This window comes from Pteropus medius, unplaced genomic scaffold, assembly GCF_902729225.1.
Source record: "Pteropus medius unplaced genomic scaffold, Ma_sr-lr_union100, whole genome shotgun sequence".
Lineage (NCBI taxonomy): Eukaryota > Metazoa > Chordata > Mammalia > Chiroptera > Pteropodidae > Pteropus > Pteropus medius.
In genome coordinates this window covers 5,545,743-5,564,733 of record NW_024345861.1, presented here as the reverse complement: position 1 = coordinate 5,564,733, position 18,991 = coordinate 5,545,743, and the positions used below count along the sequence as shown (strand labels likewise).

The 18,991-nt window shown below is 40.0% G+C and overlaps 1 protein-coding gene and 1 long non-coding RNA gene across 3 annotated transcripts in view; both read right to left on the bottom strand.

The window, feature by feature from the left end:
• The window catches only part of UBASH3B (ubiquitin associated and SH3 domain containing B), a 144,920-nt gene that overhangs the window by 103,446 nt on the left and 22,483 nt on the right, over positions 1-18,991 (bottom strand). The gene's annotated exons all lie outside the window — the stretch shown is intronic.
• Positions 6,141-18,718, bottom strand: LOC120612241 (uncharacterized). The gene is made up of 3 exons (XR_005655422.1): positions 18,708-18,718; positions 14,082-14,085; positions 6,141-6,411 (listed from the first exon to the last, which is right to left on the bottom strand). It is a non-coding gene; the product is annotated as an uncharacterized LOC120612241 (long non-coding RNA).

Sequence of the window (18,991 nt, the reverse complement as noted above, 5' to 3'; positions counted from 1 at the left end):
TATAGCACACAGCTGGCTGGCTTCAGGCTCCTCAAACCAAGGACTCTGCCCCTATATAAAACGTCGACCAGCTCTGATTTCTCTGAGTTCACAGACAACCTACGAAGCACTTGCTCCTGTTGGCAAAATTTGCTTTGGCCTCTATGGAACCTGTAAGCCACAGGCTCCTCGAGCAAGTCAGGCTGGTTTTCAAATCAAAGTGAATAATTCTTGAGGCCATGACTGCTGGCCTGTAAGGGGCAGTGGCCCCTGAGGTAAGAGATGCTCTTGTTCACTAAGATAGGGAGGAACACCCACTCTGAAGCTGGTGGGACACATTCCCAGGATGCCAGGTCCTTAGAGTACACCTCCCAGGGCATATGCATTGCTGATCTCTCTTCTATCCTAGAAAAATGTGATTTTCTGTCACCCTAAACCAATACCAGGTCTCCAAGTCCTCTTTCTCTTAGAACTTCAATCAGTCATTTCCTGTGACCTGGGAGGAAGTACACTTGACCTCAAAAAATAAGGGTCTCAAAAGTACAATAAAACAATACTTTGTATTTATGTCAAGAACCCTGAAGTGTCAGATGACCCCACTTATTCAATTCAGACATGATATAAACTTTTTTTTGAAATAACAAACTGCCCAAGTTTCAAAACCTAGTCTATGACTCCTAGGCAGATTTTCCTGATTTTCCGATATTTTCTAAGGAAATAAGCATTGTTTGACTGATATTTGTTTTGAAAAGTAAAAAAAAAAAAAAAATTCAAAGAAGTACATGGCATGTCTGCAACCAACCCAGTTCAACAACCACATACTAAGTACCTGCTGTGAGCCAAGCTCAGGGGAAAGAGGGAAAGTGAATCAGACTTGGCACTCATCCTCAGGGTGTGTGTGATGTTTTTAAAGAGTGAGTGAATTAATGAACACATGAATGATGACTGAATGCAAAATCAGGATTGATAGTAAGTTTTATAAATATCCTTCTCCATTTAATTGCATTAATATGGTCTAAGGAAGAAGAAGGAGAATATACATTTTTCCTGAGTTAAAATCTGGTGGTCCTTCCTGCTTAATGTTTTGTCTGTTCTCCCAAACTCCAAACACACCTTTGGTTCCCAGAATCTCTTGTAATTGGGTATTCTCTGAAGTCTCCAATCTGACCCTCAAAATGAAGGCAAGGAGTCTTCATGCCTTTTGGGGATAGAGTACTATATTTTATTTTATGTAATGATGTTCTCTGTCCTCTTTTAAGCATTTTCAACAGATTTTTATTTTGGACTCCTACACCTCTCTCCATGCTGATATCAATAGTGTTTTGGATGGAGTGTTTCCTTGCACGTGCCTTCATTACTAAAGCAAATAATTCATTACTAAAGCAAATAATTCCATTTTTTAAGGAACTAATTCCACTTTTCCTCATGGGGTGTTTGCTGATCATCTCTCTGTGGAGTATAAGCTATGGTACTTGCAAGCCCCATCTTAGGACTGAGGGAGACATAGCTTCTCTTCCCACAGAGACTTTAGTGTCCCCTGGGCATCAAGATTAAAATATGAGAAAGAGTTAAATGGTACTACAAAGCCTTGTAAGGGAGGAGGCCAACATATGCTCTAGGAGCTCAGAGGAGGGAGATGGTTTGCTGTGGGCAAAAGTTGTCAGGACAGGTTTTGACATGGAGGCAGAGACATCTCTAGTGGAAAGTCAGAAAGAAAGAGTTGGTCTTATTCTCAGTCTTCCATCTCTCCTACTCTGAACACCCTTAGTTACTCATGAGAATGGTTGGAGAGTGGGCGCTACAGTGGTGCAGATGCAACCCTGTGATGCTGGGTAAACCTCTGCACTTCCACAGAGCTCAGTGCCTTGAGATGAGCGTTAGAAAAAAGAATAAGCTCCTTGTGTAAAGCCTAGCAGAAACGCAAGTGCTCACTCTCATTAATAAGACTTCATTTTATCATTTTCATGCTACGTAGTTTATCCCACTGTTTTTTAGACTGGAACATTTAACTTTTTGCACTTCATCTTAATTACCCTGGGAGACTTCAGGCTACAGTGCCCAATTAAAAGAAAATTAGAACATTTCCCACTGTCTTTTTGTTTCTTGTAATCCAAAAATTAATCAATAAAGTCCTTAGACCTTTTCAACATACAACTAGATTTGTTAATATCCTCAGAAAAAGAAGCCAAGAAATTCAAAGCAGATGGAGCAGAATCACACAACCATGCAGAATAGTACAGGCCCAAAAGCTGGACAGGATTAGAGTGCTGGAGGCTGGGAATTTTTAACATAAAACAGAAAATGTCACCCATGACACTAATGTTCTTTTTGTGATGAAGCATAATGCTTCTGGTTAAATGTGAAGCACAGTGTCTTTTCTTGGAACTCTTAGCACATACAGATGTGGAGTCCTGAAGCTCCCAGGGCTTGTCCCCATCACAGTATTTTCTTGCCTGGGGCAGTTTACTGCTTACTCCAGGTGAAGCTTTCCCTCATCCGTCAGCAATACATTTACAAACGACATCCCAAACTGCTAACATCAAGATCAGAAGCAATTTATAAGAGCAAATAAGATAAACACAGGAAAAATTAAATTAAAAACAAACAAATTAATTAAACAAAAAGACATTTTAAGTTTATCCACTAAACTATAAAGCTTAACAAAAATTTCTAAACTTAAAGAATGATTTAAAAAACAAAACATAAATAAGTACTCACAGAGCGTAATTCTGGTTAGGGCCAGAACCAAGGAATAGACAAAGCTCTCGATGTTAAACCATCCACACAGTACTGGGGCCTTTGCACTTAGTTTAAAGCTTTGAGGAATTGGATCTTGACCCAAGTCTACAAAGAATAACTTCTGGGTCTCTACCTAATCACCAAGGACTCACTTAAATGGCTGGGCTGCTCCAAGGCTGATGATGGCTGCCACAGCTTCTCATGGCCTCTTAGACCCACACCCCTGGCCTCCTCTAATATCCATCCCTGATCTCATACCACACACCTGACTCTAGGTGAATAAAGCTCCTGATTAGCTAATGACTGGTTCTACCACTGGCCTGTGGGTACAATTGTCAATTTCTTGATCAATTTCAAATTAAATGATACCATTTACGTTTTTTTTTTCTTTTTACTTTTTTTTCTGTTACTTTAAATTAATGCCATTTACATAGGGCTTAATAGATCACAAAACATTTAAAATCTGTCATCTGATACATTTCTCATAGTAATTCTGGAAGCTAGTTACAGAATTTACAGAATAAGAGACAACACAGAGAGATTGAAGGAAACACCAAGAACACAGAGTTAAGAAGCCGCTGAGCCAGGATTCAAACTCAATTCTATGTTTCTATATGCCACACTATTTCCACTTGAGATCAGGGATCACGTTGTTCCCCACTCTGTAATATGTGGAAGGTAGGCACTCTGCTACATCTGATGCATAGCAAAGCTGGAAAAGTATGTTTCTGGAGAGAAGGCTGGATTCTGATCCTGGCTCTACAACTTGCTAGCTGGGAAATCTTGAGCAAATGACCTACTCACTGTGACCCTCTCAGTCTTCTTTGTAAGATGAGACTAACACCCCTCACAGTGTTGTTGTGAGGGTTAAATGAAAGAACCTATGTAGAGCAGGTGCCTAATAGATACCAGTTTCCTTCCATGCAACCCCTTCCCCTCCCCTGCTCCTGAGGCCCTGTTGGGGACCAACAGGTTTAGAAATAATCTCAGTATATGGTTCGTATACATTACACATGTATACACATAATTTCAGGTTAAAATCAGTGACGTCACTGAAGCAAACAGATCTCCAAAGGGGAGGGAAGTGCAGGATGTAAAGAGAGTACAAAGACGAGGTTTGTGGGAATGCTGGGGGTTGGGAGGCCAGCTTTAGGTTCTGGTCTTTGTAGCAACACAGGGAGCCTCCACACATGGCACCCAGGGTGCCCCTCGGCCTTGGTTGTAGTACCTCAGAGCTGGTGCTCACCTAACATCCTGAGCTCTCACATACTGTGGGTGCTATTTCCACTGTCTGATGCATGGCATTCTTTCTCTACTTTAGCTTTATGTTCTCCTTGTTTTTCTGTAATCTCAAAAGCTATTCCTTTGATGTAAGGTAGGGAGAATGGTACAGATCAAATGATCAAATAAGGTTACTAGTGAACGACTTTTGTCAGAGCCTAGGTGAGGGGCATGGAGGATTCCAGAAAGTAGAGAAAAACAGGAGGTAGAAATCAATGGCTGATGTGAATTGGAAACACAAAGTTCTCATGGGTGAGACCAGGCAAAAGGGTGTAGATGATAGAAGCTTCGTTCATCCCCTCTTGCAACCACATCAGAGTTGTGATGGAAGCATAGAGAAAACAGCAAGCAGAATTGCTTGGGGTCTAGATGAACAGAAGCCCTACAAATAGGGAGAGAAATAAGAAATCATCCTGCAATGGTAGGAGGTAGAAGTGGGTGAAGACGCGAGGCTGCCAGGTCCCAAGCAGCTGAGTAGGACAGAAGCTATGGTAGCTGTAGCAGTTCCTCTTAAGAGGGCCGTGTCCATGACCAGACTTTCATGGTGACATCCCTGCTTGTTCTGAGCACCAGGGCCAGGTTGCCTGCTCAGGGGGTACCTGGGACTTACAGGGGGATACTGAGTTGTCAGAGTGAGGGCTGAAGGCAAAGCTTTCTCCAAGGCAGAATTGCTAGCAATATCCATTGTTCCTCTATTGAGCCCTCCCCATTCCCAGTGTGCAGACGCAGTGCTGCCATAGCTGAGATGTCATCAAACTGGATAATAGAGGTCACTCTGCCCAGAGGATTCCTTGACACTCTGCCTCCCCCAACTCATGGCCCCACCGAAGCTACATCCAGTAGTGTCCTCGGCAAGTCCTGTGCCATTTGCTGAGCAGTGCCAAGACTCACATGAGTGGCAGCTGACTTCGGTTTCTGGTGTGGCTTCTTGAGGCAACTATAAGCAGAGCATCAGTGGATTGCTTGCTGAATCTTAACAGGTGGCACTGGAGGGGCATGGGGTGGGGCTTAACTTGGCCTGCTGCTGAGCCCCTCTCAGGACTGTGCCATTGGACACCTACTACACAAAACCAGGCTAATGAGACCAAGAAACTTAGGAGTCTTGATTAGAATATAGAAACAGACACAGAAAGGCAGCCAAAATGGGAAGTCAAAGAAGCAGAAATCATATGAGAGAACAGAATAGAGATCCAGGAACAATGGAGTCAAGAAATCTAACAGATACAGAGTTCAAAACACTGGTTATAAAGAAGCTCAATGAACTTAGGGGAAGTGTAGATGAACTCAGTGAGAACTTTCACAAAGAGATAAAAAACATAAAAATGGAAATGGAAATTATAAAAGGGAACCAGTCAGCAATGAAGAATACTTTATATGAGATTAAGAGTATATTAGAGGGAACCAACAGAAGGGCTTTGCACAAAATATTCAAAGTGATAAAAACACAGGATCTACAACCAAGAACACTTTATCCAACAAAGCTATCATTTAAAGTTGAAGGACAGATAAAGATCTTCCCAGACAAAAATAAGCTGAAGGAATTCATCAGCACCAAGCCAGTATTACAGGAAATGTTGGAGGAACTTCTTTAAGAAGAAAAAACATGTATCAAAAACAGGAATAAAGAATGGTAGTAACTACATATCTATCAACAAATACCTCAAATGGAAAAGAATTAAGTGCTTCAACCAAAAGAGAGAGTGGCTGAATGGACACTTGGACAAAAAGAAAACAAGACCCCTACATATCCTACATAGAAGAGATTCACTTCTGATTCAAAGACACACAAACTAAAAGGAAAGGATGGAAAAAGATACTGCCTTGATGGACCTAGAGGGTATTGTGTTGAATGAAATGTCAGACAGAGAAAGACAAATACTACATGATTTCATGTACATGTGGAATCTAAAGAACAAAATAAATAACAACAATGAAAATGGAAACAAACTCATAAATACAGAGAGGGCTACTAGATGGGGCAGGGATTGAGAAGAACGGCACAAAAGGGCAAAGGGATTAAGAAGTACAAATGGATAGATACAAAGTAGTCATGGAGATATAAAGTGTAGCATAAAGAAAATAGTCAACAATGCTATAAAAAATATGTAAGTGGGAAGAGGGGTACTAGATTTAGTGGGGGGGACCACTTTGTGAGTTATACAGATCTCTAATCGCTATGTTGTACAACTAAAATTAATATATTATTGTATGCCAACTATAATTGAAAAACGCTCAATGTAAAAATGAACAACAAAAAAGTTTTCATGACTACAGGGGCATAGGTTGCGGGAAGGGGTGGTCATCTGCAGTGCTGACAACTTTCATCTGATGGGACAGAGGAGAATCCCAATCCTAAGAGGTGAGGTCTGCCGCGTGTGCTGGGAAGCAGACCGGGATTATGCAGCTCTGGTTCTTTCATCAACAGAATATAGGGGTTGGACTGGGCTAGCTTTGGAATTAGACAAACCTAAGTTTAAATTCAGGCACCACCACTTACTCGTTATACAACACTGGGCAGATTTCTTTGTATTTCCAAGCTCCAGTGCTCTCATCTATCAGATAGGGATAAGAAAACAGTTCTCCAGAAGCTGGTGGAGGATTAAGGGAGGAGGTGCTGAAGCTTCTCGTACAGCAGCTGCTTCCTCAGTAAATACCGGTCTCTTTCCTTACCTCTATCTGTAAATTTATGAATCTATAGTGCAATGCATTGAGTCAATCCCCAATTATCTTACATGTCTACCCTGCACCCTCTAAACTTCAATTATGGAGGCACTGACATGATATATACTGAAGCAGCAAATAGAGAATTCAACTTAGACAAAAAGGCAGAAACAAATGTGAGGCAGGATGGTGGAGAAAAAAGGACCCAGAACTGGGAAGCGGCAGACCTGGGTTTGATTTCTAGCTCCCTCAGTCACTAGCCATAAAACATATGACTTTAGTCAAAATTTTCTTAATATTTCTGAGCTTCAGTTTTCTCATCTGTAATATGAAAATAATCATATATGTAAAAGTGCATTGGGGACTGAAAAGTGCGATTGGAATGTTAGTGGTCAATTTCATGCTACAATTCTTGGCAATTGATTTGAAAATTTGTCCAATCATTTGACTTTGAAAATGTAGTTTAGATGTTTTGAGAACAAATGTCTTTTAGCAGTCAAACAAAACTTCAAACTTCTCCAAACCCTAATCACCAAAATCGAATGACTATTATGTGGGTGTTGATGTATCTGTCTCCAAAAGAGCTTGGCTGGTTTTTCTTTGCAATCAACAAATCTCACCAGTGACCCACTGGAGCCACCAACTACTGATGTCCTGTTCTTTATTTGAAAAACAATACAATAAACCACTTTCTTATTTTAACAGCTAGTATAGGGCAGGGCAGGAGGAACCCCCACCCACGCTTGTTCTGAACAGACATCGTGTTGAAACTGATGTGAAAACAAGATAAGGAGAAATGTCTGTCAGCAGACCCAGGCCTCCCTAAGAGTTGGGCTGCTTTCTGTGTGTTCTGCATGGAGGGGAAGCCAGAGGCCATGCAGTCACCTGCAATGCTGCTCTGATATGCTGTGATGCTAAATATGGCTTAAGGATGGTGGGGCAGCAGTATAGACACACATGCAACTGACTTATTCTAGCCTTTAGACGTCTTTTAAAATATATATATTTAATGACATAATCCTTTGTAGAAATCATCATTTAGGTTAAAATACTATCTGCATAGAACTGAGGAATTAAAAACTGGTCATTGGGCTGGGAGCCATATGATCAATATGCCTACTTGGAAACTTCCCAACGGCTATATACTGCGGGTAGCTCTAAATCATATATTGGAAAACTTCAGTTTAAAGCTCCTTTGACATGGCTGGGATGCAGGAACCAGTGAACCAATGCAGAAGTACTGCAGGCAGTTCTTTTCTCTGTCTTTCTTGATCATTATTGGACCTCCAGGGAGAGAGGTACAGTGTAAATGAGGGTCCAAACGACATATCCAAGGTACTAAAAGGATCACAATGCATAAAACGTGATATGCATAAATGCTTATGAGTAGTGAAAACCATTTTTTTTAAAGACACAAGAGAAAAACCACAAAATCTCTTAGAGCTACTGAAATGGTGACAGCATCAGTATACACCATCTCTGGTTGTCACCTCTCTGAGAATAATGGAGTGAGTACTATAGGATCCAAAGAGCAAGTCCCAGACAGGGTGGAAGTGTCCTCACAACACTAAGTTGGGAGGACTCATCATGTTTGTAGAGGACCCCAGATACACATGCTCTCTAGCCTGCCGGCCCTAGTACAAGAACCCCTGTCCATCCACAGGCTCCTGTCAGAAAATGCCAGAGCTCCAGTTCCTCCCAAGCATCTATGCAACTGAGTGATGACAGGATGGAATAATAATAAAAAAAAACCTCAAGTTTTGGATTTTAAAGCGGATCGGTTATGAATGGCATGCCCTGGGAAACCAAAAATTAAGCATGTGCTAAATGCCAAGCTCTATGCTAGGAGCTGGGACCGCGAAACCAATATAGTGCAGTTAACATTGGCACCCAAGGAACCCCCAGTCCAACACGTCTCTTAGCTGCTCTTCCTTCCATGCTCATAGTGGCTTCCCAGCAGTAATAGCCATGCTTCCTGGACTGCAGCCATCTCCTTATCAAATTCTCAGTTTTACTACATGACTTTTATAAACATAAAACTAGCATCATTTGCCATATATAGAAAACATCTAAAAATTAAAAACAAAACAAAACAGAAAACAAAATAATCTTACTAAATTCTAGTTATAGACTCTTGCCTGCCAGTGTTCTGAGCCTATAGCCTATAGCTCTCTGTTAAAAAGAGATGAACAAATATTCTAGGTATTAAGAATCGACTACCTGAGCTGAGATTCTCCTGCCCTTGTAATCAGAATTGAAAAAGAAAGAATCGTTTGTCATTGCAATCGTGAGTCATTGCTTTCTTAATGTCACATCTGTATCTCACCCCAATCAGACCCCATTGCCCACTAACACCAACAGTGCCCCTAGTCTGCTTCATGAATGTGCCTATAACATTGTGCGGGAATACTGTGGGCACGCAAGACATACCTGCTGAGTGAATGAATGAATGCATATCTTAGCCTCATCATTCTTTTGTTCCCCCTCATCATTCTTTAATCCAGCCAGACTTATAGGCTAATTTTTCCTCAAGTGACCCATGCCCACTTATAAACCTCCATGCCCTTTTCCAATCTGTATACTATATAGAATGTTTTTCCATCCCTCTTTCCCCGACCCATCCTCCAACTGGTTAACTCTCAAATCTGCCAGTCTTAGGTTGTGTCATCTTCTCTCAATGGTTTCCTTTACCACTTCTGGTTGAGAGTAGCAATTCTTTACAATATGCCTACTACATGACTACCTTGATTATTATGATTATCACACGATAATCACTAATTTGCTTGTCTTTCTCTGGTAGGGATCAGTTTCTAAACTCCTTGAAGGCAGGAAATGTGTCTTCTATCTCTGGTGTTGAACGAAAGCATCTCTGGCCATTTCCCAATTTGCTCTTGTTGTACCAGACAAACTCTGTCTTTCCCTTCTCTAAGTTTTTTTGCAGACTGTCTCTTTGCCTGGTATGCTTTTGACAATATGCAAATTCTCTTCCATGTTTCTGCTCTGAGAAGTCTTTCAGGGCCCATTCTTCAAGCCAATCTTCCCACAATACCCCTTTATATCATTTTTATTCTATGTAGGGTTTACCCCATGTCAGTACAATTCTTTGTTTTATGCTGCTAGGTTTAGCATGCTATGGCCTTCTCATTTTTCTGCCCCACAGTCCACAGAGTGCCTGCTATATCGTGAGTAATCACTAAATATTTTCTTAAAAAAGGAATGAATGTCTAATAGGAAAATATTTTTCTATTGGCCTCTCTCCTATCAATTCCAAAAGTATTTGAAGTCACGATCAGTAAAACATAAAAATATTAAATTGATTGCAGACATTTACAGAGTACTTACTATCTGCCAGGTACTTTATAAGTATTCTCTCATTTAATTATCCCTTAACCTTGTGAGATAGGTACTTCTATTGATGTCAACTTGTGAGTCACTTGTTCAAGGTTACATAAATGGCAAAGCCAAGAAATGAACCCAGGCCTGAAAAACTGCAATATTCTTAACTACCACCTGGCCTAGTCTGTGACCTTATTCTGTTTGACCTACTGACCTCTTTCCTCATGATCAGAAGCCAAATCCCAGGCAAACAGACCTGGACTGCTGTGGGTAGCTTTGATCGTGCCCTTCATAGCACAATTAGGCCACCAGACTGGCTCTGCCCAAAGCACAATGCCCTGCCACAGAATGTTCATCATGAACTCTTGCTTGAGCCATGGGACTCAGTCAAATCACCAGCTCTACACTTATCCAGGATAAGGCAAATCAAGGCAGCCTTTATCATTTATACAATAATACACAGTTTGACACTTTGTAATTTCCCTGAAATTAGTATGCGGCTATTGCAGTAACATGAACTACTGTCTTTGAAAGCTCAATGAAAACAGTCTTTCAATAAAGATTTTAAACTTTAAATTGACTGAGGAGCTAAGTGAGAGTCTAGCGGCACCCCAAAGGAAGGAAGAGTCTTGGCACAGTTTTTATAACTGCACTCTCTGCACAAGAGAAGGGGCCTTGGCTGCAATTTCTTCACTCCTAGTTCTGTGTTGAAAGTGGCCGATGTGTCAAAGGCCAGTTTCCGCTAGTTTGCACTCAAGGAAGTGAGAGAAAAGCTGCTTGGCTGCAGAAGTTTTTGGGCAGAAAATAGTGACTTTATCCTACAAAAACCAGCTTCAAATATTTGTATAAAATTTAGGATGGGAGAAGAGAAATAAGAGTCACCTAATGAAAGTTCCTTCCTGCTTCTTGATGATGTTAACAGAATTCTCTGCAGGGAGGGTCCAAATCAGGCAGAGGGCAGAACACACAGCCATGTGGTTTTGTTTTTCCAGTGACAAACATCTCAGGAGAAATACTCCATTTTGGAAAGAGGTAGACACATCTGGACAAGAAGTTAACTGTGACCTCTAATCCTAGGTTCCTTTTCATTTGCTGGAAATAAATATGGTCCAGGGAGAAAAGTCCTATGGGGGAGAGATCCAGACGACCTCAGGTTTTGTTCTGGCTATGCTACTTATTTGTTTTATGACCATGCTACTTATTTGTTTTATGACCTTGAATAAATCATTTAAACATTCTGGGCTTCAGCCTGTCACAGGCCCAATTACTACTGTTTCCTTTCAGCTCAGACATTCTATATTAGGTAGTACATTACACAGATCAAGGTGGCACATTCGAACCACTCTCAGGGCATCACATCCTAAGGTGAATCTTCTTTCAGTTACCATGATTAATACGTTGAGCCTAGAACACCATCTTCGGCTACCATTCTTTACAGTTTAGGCACAAAGATGTGCAATAAGGTGACAAGGATAAGATATGGAGGGAAAAATGGCTTTATGTGGCTCTCACTGGCTCTTCTGGGGATGTATGTAAATACTAGCAGCTGCTGGGCCATGTAAAATGTCACTGGATTAGGAGATCTTGGCCAGGGATGTTTGGGACAGCAGCAGTCTGACTGTCATGACCCCATCTGTGGCTGCCTTACCTGGTTGGCTTAAAGCATGGCCGAGCTGATATGTCATAGTGGTTTCTTGTTTCAACTGTCCTTTCCACCGACCTTCAGCTAGACTAATACAATTAAACCACACAGCCTTCAAAAACCTTGAGAATGTAATCTTACTTCTTGGCACAGAACTTATGAAAATAATCAGATGTAAAGTAAGCTAATAATAATAGCTACTGTTTATAGAGAGCTAACTATGTGCAAGGCACTCTGCTAAATACTTTATACATATTATTCTATATAATCCCGACAGTGCTCTAAAATGGGTATTATCTCTATTTTATGAAAGATAAAACTAAGGCTTTTAACCTCAGTCTGCTATTCAGGACACAGAAATTTATGTGTAAGAATGTTTATCACAACAAAATGACCCAGATTTCCGGAAATAGTAAATTGATTAAATGGTGTATTTATCTAGTGACATACTAGAAATGCATGAGAAATCATGTTAGAATAATTAGTGACATAGAAAAATATGCACAACAAATTGTTAAGTAATAATCCCAACTTTGTTTGATGTATATATATTTCTATATTATATATGCAATATGATATTTCTTTGTTCTTCTTTGTATTTTTTCTGTATTTTCCAAAATTTATAAATTAAGCATGCATTATTTTTAAATTGTGGGGCTATTTAAAGGCTCATCGAAATAACCAAGAGTCCATTCCCATTCCTTTTGGTGTCTGGATTCTGGAGGAGGCATTCTAACAGATTCAATTTCTATACAATAGATATCTTCCCACTCAGAACCAAGAGGTCCCTCAGCTCCTCCCCTTTTTCTTGAGGCCTGTGATTCATGATTGAGATAGTGAATTTTAAGGTAGATGAACAGTTCTCTCTCTCAGGTTGTAGCTCCTGTAAAGTCACTTGGCCCAGATCACTATGCCCTAAAAAAGTCAGGTGTAGAACCCAAAATGAACCATCTAGTAAAACAAAACCAAATTCATAAACATTCTTTCTCAGTTCAATTATTAGTATTGTTGTCTTAATTATTAGTGGTAGTTATTTAAGTGAGGCATTTTTATCAGGTTAGGGAGAAGAGACCACAGAGTTGGCTGCATGACTTGGATAATTTTCTCAGCTTAGAGGCCTAAGAGTACCAGGAAGATGGTCATGGAGAGGAGGCAAGACTTTGAAGTATGAAGGAAAGAACATGGACTGTGGCTTCAGGCAGACATGGGTTAGAATCTTGATCCTATTTATTAACTGAGTGACTCTGGGAAAATTCTTAACTTTCTCATTTGTAAAATGGGTTTAAAGGGGCTATTGAAAGGACTAACGATAGCATGTAAAACACATCACATAGTAAGGGACATGCAGTTGATGCTTAATATCTTCTTCCTAGCCCCTCCTCACCCATCCTGTCCCCAACATATCTGTTCTCTATCATCAAGTTCTCAAATCTTTCCCCTTGCAGGAGAGTAGCAAAAAAACCTCCCACATGGGAGGTAGATGGGGAAAAAATTTTAAATCATTTCTTCAATTAAATAAATAAATAAAATTTAAAAAAAGATTTAAAAAATTAAAAAAAAATCCTCCCATATGAAAATCGGTGTTGTGAGGCACCACCTCAAATGGCAGATTTGAATCAAAGTGCCCAGACATTTAATCAGTCCTCTCTGCCAAATGAGATTCAGACAGGATCCCAAACAGATGGCAAATTGTCATCTATGCATACCTGAAGATACCACCATTCTATCTTATTAGACATTCCTAAAATGTCTAAAGTGATGGTAACAAAATCATCTACCACTTATGTGGCTTAGAATAAACTTTCAATTTTCTATATACCTCACCAGAGTTATAGAAAAATAAAAAAAAAATAGCTTCATTTTACTTAGGACAAAATAGGGCTCACTCAGAGAGATTGGCTTGTCTGAGATCAGTTTGCAGAAAAATAATCTTCTATTCTCCCCTCTATTCTATTCTCCATTCATGTGCCCAGGTGGCCTTTCCTCCAAGGCTGTGTTCTCTCCCTTAACATTACAGCCAAGAGCCTTACTCACATTGCAAAGATCCAGCTCCCAAATGTGTTTTATTTTTGGTTTATTAACCTTTAAGATTGTCCTAACACCATTGCACAGCTCACAGAATCCCTGGGTGCCAGACCTGAGCCCTAAAGTCAAGCAGGACTCTGGGCTGCCTTGCAGACCTGAATGTAAGTGTTATTGTTTCCACATTGGGTCATATATTATCAGTTTTCCTACATATTCTTTTTCATGGCCATTTGTCCCTGACTTGACATAACTCAGCTTGATGGAGAAACAGACTGCTCCTCCTAGATTCACACTGGCCTCATCTGCTGGGCACCAAAGCAGCCCCAGATACTGTGTTCTCCAAAGAACTCCAAATCACTTATGGTTAAATCTTGGATTGACTTCCCCAGAGGGCTTTCTGGGTGGCCTGGAGTGAAACCTGCCTCTTGTTGGTCTTTATTTTTCATGAGAAAGAAGATGGACCTGGTGATCTTGCAGACTGTTGTACCAGGGAGAACACTGACTCAGGCAGCGAGGCAGGCCTGGTGTCAGTGCCTGCTTCACTTCTTCCTGGTTATGTGACCTCGTGCAACTCAACAACCTCTCAGAGCCTTGATTTCCTCATCCATTCATAGTGGTAAGAGTATCTGTTCTGCCAAAACCTTAACAGGGCTGCTGTGAAGCTCAAGCTAGACAATAAAAACAGAAATGCTTTGTAAACTGTAATGTGCTGTAACGATGAGAGGTGGTGTCATTATCATGGGGATATGTCTGTCTGGTTATAACACTTTATAATTTAATAAGTCCATTTATGCATGAAACTGAAGCACTTACATGAGGACACTCACGTAAGGAAACATTCAGAAGGAAACACAATCCTAGGTAAGGAGAGTATGGACTAGATAAAGATAGATGCATTAAGTAATTCTACAATATTTGGCAAGGTCTCCTAGACAGTAGGATCAGAGTAAAGGAGGAGACAGGCAAGGTCCTTGCTCTCAGAAAGCTCATTCTAGTAGGAGAGTAGGCAGAGAATAAACAAGCAAACACAGAAACAAAAAAACAAGGTAAGTTGTCCTCCCACTGTGAGCACAAGCTAGCTTTCACCTTCTCCGTTTTCCTGTTCTGAGGCAGCAGGAATGTTGGCAGCAAACTTGGTATTCAAGGAGAGGACTTAGAATTGGTGAAAGAAGTTACCTTCCCCCTGACAGCACAAAATACAGTTTCAGAGTTGGGGCCCATTAAGACATGTTGGTTCTTTATATTTTTGGCACAGTGACAATATGCTGAAATACTGATGAACCAGGAGAGTTAAGAAACGAGAGATCCAGACAAATGATTTTCCAGTTACACGAGGATTTCTGGCCTCTACTAGGAATCCATGTTGAAGATCTTTAAAAAAATGAATACAAGCTTGCATCTCTTTGAGTTCCTATTTTTCCAAATGCAGGAAACTGAACCAAATACCGTCAGTTCTAAAATTGTTCATACCTCATCCTTCATAATATGTCACCTCCTCCAGGAAGCCTCACAGCACCCAGTGAGATTACTACCCCTTTTCTGCAGCTCAAGCATCTGTGAGTAACTCCACACAGTGCTTTCATGGTGTACATCATTCCTGACTTATTGGTATGTCCTTCATAGAGAATAAGCACACCCGGGCCAGGACTATACTTTGACTTTGAATTCCTAACACCTATCATGAAGAATACATAGTAGGTACTCGATAAGTGCTTATTCATGAGATCACTTCTCATTAGTCAATCTTGTATCCATAGCCAATTTAATAGACAGGCTGAATGTGAACAGACTCTAGGATACACTTTGCAAGTTGGTTTAGCAAGACAAATGCTTCGTTTTAGTTTATTCTTCAGTAACTTTCTCATTTGTCATATAAGGACTTGTCTCCTGTCTCTTACCAAGAGTTCTTATCAGATGAGGTTTTGATCCAAGTGAAATCTACATTAAAAATCAATAGTTTCCTCTCGTTTTAACTATCAGTTTATATAAGAACTATCAGAAAAAGATGTTCCATGGCATCCTGGGGCAGCCATCAGCATAACCAGACTATGGGAAACTATAGATATATACAAAAATATTACAAATAAATTGTAATTTTTGTCAACAAAATATTACAAGTAAAAAATAAAAGAGCAGGAAGGGAAGATAGTCAGCCACACTAAGAGACAATCCGTCAATTTAAGTATGGACCTTATTTGCATTAAGTAATTCTTATTTGAATCCCAGTTTACATAAAAAAAATTATTATTTTTTTAAAAATTATAAGGCAATTGAGAATATGTGATCACCGAATAGATATTGATATTACATAATTATTTATTTTTCATGTGCAATAATTGATCCTATTTTAATAAGAGTTGTAGTCTTTTGGACATACATATGGAAATATTTACAGATGAAATGATATGACATCTGGGATTTAATTCTGAATAATCTGGAGGAGGGTGGAGAAGTAGGTAGGGAAGTGAGTGCTACATATGAAATAAGATCAGGCAGAAATTGCTTGATACGTTGTTTCATTATACTATTCTTACTGCCTTTATATAAGTTTGAAAAATTCCATTTGTTTTTGAAAAAATCAGTATTTTTATTAAATTTCTGATCACTACAAGGTGACTCTAGTGAATTTATAGAGCAGACTTACGTAAGCCAGTGCTGGGCTTGGTACTAGCCCCTCCTAGAGGGTAGGGCAGGCTATAGGCAGTCCAGAGTGGGGCTATTCCTCTAGTGGGGCGGGGGCAGGAAGGACAGAGATCGAGAGAGAGAGAGAGAGAGAGAGAGAGAAGCTCCTGGTTAGATAGAGGCTCTGGGAATTCAATGCAAGGGGAAAGAAGTATTTTTCACCTTCTCATATGGAAAAATAAAAGCTTAGGAAAGGCAGACTGAAAAGAATATGGGATTTGGAGTCAGAATTTTTGGATTCACTCCCTGCCCAACAACTGGGAGAAGTACCTTGATGTTCTCATCCATAAAATGAGAATATTACTACCATTTATATCAAAGGGCTGTTGTGAAGATATGAGATCTCATATGGGAGAATGAGAGGCAGCATGGTACAGTGGGTCACAGACTTGGGTTTGAACAGTAGCTCTGTTGTACCATACACATAAATAAATAAAAACTGTTATAATTAATTATTTAAGAAAAAGCACTTTGTTCAAGGCCTCAAAGTGAGTCAGCAGGGTACTACTCAGTAGGAGAATGTGTACTCATCTGTCCTCCCCATTAACCCTTTGAGCTTCCTTAGTGGCTCTTATACAGGCAGCTGATTCACAACCCATCACTTTTTTGACAGTGCAGGGAAGACAGAGAGGAGGAGATGGGCCAATCTTGTTCTGACAGCTAGGACACCCCAGATGGCAGTGATGAATCAGACTTGCTGCTGCCACTCTCAGCATACATTGAAGATGCCCTGGCCAAGCCACTGTTCCGTGATGGCAGCAGATGACTGTCCCTTTATGCCTCCCTCCCCCGTGTACTCAGTAACCTCACAGCTTTCTCCCAGACTCCAAGCAGAAGCACAATTTTTCCCAGCCCTGCAGGAATCAAGCTAGCAAGATGGACATGCGTGTCTGCGTGTATGAGTGTGTGTGTGTGTGTGTAGGAGTATGCATATGAATCTACGCCCATTACCTAAGCTGGGCGGTGCACTATCCCAGTGCCATAGTGGAAGGATAGGGAATAGTAAACAAGACACCCAACAATGAATAACCAAACCCCCATGTTTCCAGGCCCAACTTTATTTAAAGGTACACTTGTCCATGGTCCCAAGGACCTCCCTGGCATATGGTTTCAGAGTGGAATATTGGGTTTGGCTTATCTGGAACCCATATTTTGAATACCATCGTCTTTCTGAGTCCAAAATCAAAGCACAAGAGGTACAAGAAGGCAAAAACTCCATTTCCTTTGTGAATAACTGTTTCTGTTTGACTAAGAAGTTGGGCCAAGAAAAGAGACAAAGGGCCACAGCTGGGAATATCTGTCATTGAGAAAATAGAATTTGTTGGTGGATTTTAAAAAATTTCTACGCTGTCTTAAATTATTCTATAAGAATTTCTTAGGCTTCCTCCAGTTTTGGATAAGAAAACAAGTGGAATACGTGATTCATTCTATTACGCTGTTATAAAAAACTATATTATAATAAACAACTCGCTAATTACTATGAATAAGAAAGGTTTAAATAGAAACACATAGGTATTAATAAGGGAATTTCTAGTCAAGCTTCATTTTTTTTTTTTTATGAAGTAGCCCTAATCTAACTTTTATTTTGCTAAATAGAAAAGATCTTTGACATCTTTTTTCAGGTGTTGAAAAACATTGAGTCTTGCTCTGAATAATACATTTTTTCAGTATAGGCCATTCACAGCATTTTTGACATTAAAAAGCCCTTGACTAACCATTTGTAACTTATTAAAAAAAAAAGACCAATTTGTCTTTTAAGTATCCCTTATTCTGCTTCAGTTGTGGAAAAAGATAGCACTCTAGTTCTTCTTTTAAATCAGTTATGCATGGAGTAGTGGACAAGTGTTTGCTTGGAAATAAGCTGGCCTGTGTTTGAAAAAAATAAGCTATCCTAACCAGTAAGTAGCTGTGTTACTCTGAGCAAGTCATTTTCCCACTCTGGGCCTCCATTTCCTCATCTGACAAATAAGAGGTTGGTTTGGATGTCACTCCCAGTTCATTAGATTTTTACATTAAAGTATAAAGCTTAGCAAGTATTATTTGAAGGCTAAAGATCAAAATCCTATAGATCAGAGGTTAGCAAACTACAACCCATGGTCAAATCTGCCTGCTGCTTACTTTGTACAACTTGCAAGCTAAGAATGAATTTTACATTTTTAAATGGGTGAAAAAAATCAAAAGAAGAATGATATTTTCTGACAGGTGAAAACAACATGAAATTCAAATTTCAGTGTCCATATATTTTTTATTGGCACACAGCCGCTTCATTTGTTCACATATTGTTGGTCTGCTTTTACACTACGATGCGAAGTTAAGTGGTTGCCACAGAGATCATGTGGTCTGCAAAACTTAAAATATTTACTCTGGTTCTTTATAAAGTTTGCTGACCCATTTTATAGCTCAGCATGTCTCCACTTTAATGTACATACTGATCACCCAGGGATCTTGTTAAAATGTCAACTCTAATTTAGTAGGTTGGTGTGAAACTGAGACTCTGCATTCCTAACAAGGTCCTGGGTAGCACCAAAGCTGCTGGTCTGAGGAACTCATTTGAGATGAAATGCTGGGCACCCTCTGACAAATCTGTGCCCTGAGCTTGGTAAACACTCGTCAGTGCTTGTCCAGATCCTTCAGACCCTTTAGCAT